Source organism: Triticum urartu, chromosome 7 (assembly GCF_003073215.2).
Source record: "Triticum urartu cultivar G1812 chromosome 7, Tu2.1, whole genome shotgun sequence".
NCBI lineage: Eukaryota > Viridiplantae > Streptophyta > Magnoliopsida > Poales > Poaceae > Triticum > Triticum urartu.
The window spans coordinates 82,616,701-82,621,331 of NC_053028.1; positions in this window are offsets into that span (position 1 = coordinate 82,616,701).

Consider the following 4,631-nt stretch of genomic DNA (forward strand, 5'->3'; position numbering starts at 1 on the left):
ATCCACTCAACATTTTCATCATGGTCTTCCCCTCTCGACCCAAAGAAAGGAAAAAGAAATTCAAAGAAACACACTGAAATAATTTTTTGAAGTTTTTGTTTTTCTAAAGAAAGTAAAACAAGAACGAGAAAAACTGTTTACACAGGAAAGCTCCCAACAAGCGAAAGAAGAATGAGAAATCTTTTTGGGTTTTCTTTTAATAGTACTACTAAATAAACTTAAAAATAAAAACTAAAAAGAAGCTATAACTAATTATTATTTTTGAATCTTCTCAAAGTTTTTCAAACACACAAGAAGAAAGCGAGAAAAATAAAATAACATGGATGATACAATGAAAAAGTATGAACACTGACAACTGAAATGAGTGTGCGAACATGAATATAATGTTGGTGAGAAATACGTACTCCCCCAAGCTTAGGCTTTTGGCCTAAGTTGGTCTATGGCCATGGCTGGTCTAGGGGATATCCAAAGTTGTAGTCGGGGTTGTACTGGGATGCGGCAACTACGGCCTGAAGGGCTGCAGCATGGAGGCAAGTGGCCTCCTCCTCTCTCTCATACTCGTTTTCCTCCTCTCTAGTTATAAAATGTCTCCCTTTTACCTGAAAGTTAAAGAAGGCAGGAGCGGGAAGGGTAATATGGACAGCACGTTGCCGGTCAAAGATTAGTCAGTATAGGAGGGACTGTTCGTTCCTCACAAGGAACTGGTAGCGTACCAAAGTGTTGTAATCAAGGAAAGCAGGTGGTAACTCAATGTCATTCCCCTTTATGGACACCCCAAGATAATTAGCTAAACGGATGGCATAAATTCCACCAAAGAAATCTCCATCTTTAGCATTAAGGTGTAATCTCCTCGCAATAATAGCCCCTAAATTATATCATTTATCACCTAATACATCACACTTGAGGACACTAAGATCTGGAGCGCAAAGGTGGCTATGCCCACGTTTACCACTAATGCACCTACCTATAAACAGAGCAAAATAATGTATGGCAGGAAAGTGAATGCTCCCCATAGTAGCTTCTGTAATAATTCTAGTTTCTCCCACATCGTGATGCTAGCAAGGAAATCATTGTATTCAACTTTGTGAGGTTCACTAAGAGTGCCCCATTGTAGGATTTTGCATGCAGCATCAAAATATTCAAGGTCCATGGTATATGATTTATCATAAAGATCAAATAAAACAGTATGAGTATTGAGCTGTGATTTAAACTTAAATCTTTGCACAAACGAATCAGTGAGGTGGTGGTACTGTCGGCACTATTTGAAATGAAGTCCTCAAGCTCAGCATTTTGTACGTACGCATCAAAATCCTCCTTGAAACCTGCATGAACCATGAATTGATCCAACACCCATTCACAGGGCCGTACTTGAGCTTCCCTTGGTGGTTCAAGATCCGGCTCACGTATCGCGAGCCTTGGGGCTTTCTTACTTGAGGAACCACCTTTGTATATTCTCCTAAACATTTTTCTTCCTCTGAAAATTTCTGAAATTTTTAGTGACTCAAAATAAAAGGGAACCAAACTCAACAAAATTGATAGCAACTACTCCTACAAGTGTCTAGAGGCTATATCATGCATCAAAACTACTTTGGGCCATATAAATTTGACATGCAATCTCAATAACAAGGTCACCACAGCAGCAAAAATTTGCAGTATATAAAGTACTAGAATAAAAACTAATTGGACCATTGGAGGAGTCACATACCGAAGAACAATCCCCAAAACAGTTTCGCAAATGGAGCTTTGCTAAAGGATATCGAAAATGGCAGCAAGATGAGCAAGAACACGGGTTTGAGCAATGGGATGATTTTTTTTGGAGGAAGACGAAGTGGATGGGTGCTGGAATAAGTGAGGGGGACCCATGTGGGACCCACAAGGCAGGGGGTAGGGCACGCCCTCCATCCTTGTGGTCCACTGGTGCATTCGTAGTGCCAGAAATTCTAAAATATTCTATAAAAATTCTAAATTTTTAGGGCATTTGGAGAACTTTTATTTTGGGACATTTTTTATTGCACGGATAATTCAGAAAACTAACGAAGAATACTATTTTTGATTTATTTATTCTAAATAACAACAAGTAAAAAGTGGGTACGGAAGGTTGTGCCTTCTAAATTCATTCATCTCATGCCCACCAAAAGGAATCCGTTATCAAGGTTGATCAAGTCTTATTAACAAACCTCTTCCGGATGACATGAAACTGGAGAATTTTCGAATAACACTAGGTTACCTCAAAGGGGATATGCATGTCCCCAACAATAAAAATATCATATTTATTTATGACAGTAGGAAGAGGGAATTCAAATCTTCCAATAGCAATAGTTGAAATTTTCTAATAGAATTGATGCTATTCACTTGAGGTTGTTTCTTCGAGAAGTGTATCGTATGCTCATTACCATTAACATGAAAAGTGACATTACCCTTGTTGCAATCAATAACAGCCCCTGTAGTATTCAAAAATGGTCTACCAAGGATGATCGACATACTGTCGTCCTCGGGGATATCAAGAATAACAAAGTCTGTTAAGATAGTAATGTTTGCAACCACAACAGGCACATCCTCACAAATACTGATGGGTATAGCAGTTGATTTATCAGTCATTTGCAAAGAGATTTTAGTAGGTGTCAACTTATTCAATTCATGTCTATGATATAAACAAAAGGCATAACACTAACACCATTCCAAGATCACATAAAGCAGTTTTAACATATTTTCTTTTAATGGAGCATGGTATAGTTGGTACTCCTGGGTCTCCAGGATTATTTGGTATTCCACCCTGAAAAGTATAATTAGCAAGCATGGTGGAAATTTCAGCTTCCGGTATCTTTCTCTTATTTGTAACAATATCTTTCATATACTTAGCATAAGGGAGACATTTTCAGAATATCAGTTAAACACATACGCAAAAAGACAAGTCTAATCATTTCAACAAAGCGCTCAAAGTCCTCATCATCCTTTTTCTTGGATGGTTTAGGAGGAAAGGGCACGGGTTTCTGAACCCATGGTTCTCTTTCTTTACCATGCTTCCTAGCAATGAAGTCTCTCTTATCATAACGTTGATTCTTTGATTGTGGGTTATCAAGATCAACAACAGGTTCTACCTCTACATCATTATCATTACTAGGTGGAGCTTCAACATGAACATCATTAACATTAGCACTAGGTTCATGTTCAATACCATATTTTGTCTCAGCATCAGAAATAGAAATATCATTGGGATTCTCAGGTGTGTCTATAACAGGTTGACTAGAAGCATGCAAAGTCCTATCACCTTTCTTTTTCCTTTTAGAAGGACCAGGTGCATCAATATTAATTCTCTAAGAAACTTGCTCAATTCTCTTCGGATGGCCCTCAGGATACAAAGTTTCCTGGCTCATTTTACCACCTCTAGTCATTACCCTAACAGCATTATCATTGTTCTTACATTCACTACAAAAAATACAATTCCGTGATGATACGTGTTTGTCACAGTAGGTCACGTTTTCTATCATGCATGTACATCCATGACATTTTATGACAGAATTAAGATAGTCATACCTATGGTGTCGTATCACTACTACAGGATGCTGCTAACGCGACACTACGATCAGAGACCCTTCGATGAAACTGTGCGCGATGCAATAATCGCAAACGGTGGTGTAAAAGAACCATCAAAAAAGGTGCAAAACTTTTGCGATGGCGGAGCCATCAAACATGGTTCAGATTTTAGTTGTGTGTGTGATTCAGGGCGTACAGTTCAGTCCAATGAACTGTTTGTGATGAGGCGGAACAAAAGAAACGGGCAGCCTGATGAGGCCGTGTGCGATATACAGCATACGGTTCACTCGGATGAACTGTTTGTGATTAGGCAACACAAAAGAAATGGTCAGCCAGATCAAGGTGTGTGTGATTGAGGGCATACGCTTAAGAAGGATTAACTGTTTGCGATTAGGCAACAAAACAGAAATAGGTCAGCCAGATCAAAGTGTCTACGATTGATGGCATACACTTCACATGGATAAACTGTTTGCGATTAGCCACAACAAACTAAAACAGTTAGATAGATCAATGTGTGTGCGCTAGATGGGCACACACATTCTAATTAAAAGAAGTGTGTGCGATGGTAATAACGAGCGCACTGTTGTGGGAACAAGACGTGTGCTGACATTGCCTATTGCGGTGCACCCTATGGTGCAAATGCCACGTACACGGCCGAGAAGGCATACGTGGCCACGTTACGCCTTTCGGGAATAGTGCCGCACTTATAACTATCAGTAAATTTAGAGCATGCGTACCCTCACATTCCAAATTGCAAACCTGTTCACACCGATCAAAACCTAAACGGTTTCCCACTTAGGAGTGTATTACTACTCGGTTATAAATACTACTACTCCAAGATGACTGCACATTCCTCCTCAACTCCTCATCCACGAAAACAAACAAGTCATTCATCATCGTTCCCTTTGCGTCTGCCATGGCCAGCGTTAGTTCTGGGTCGAGAGATTGCCACCAGGAAGATGCGAGCATGGAAGCGGAAGCATGAGAGATGTCCCGCCTCGCCGTGAATGCAGCCGACATGTCCTGCCGTGTGGCCGTAGAAGCACAGAGGTCCCGCCGGGCTGCCGAAGCAGCACGCAGGTCCCGCCGCGTCATCG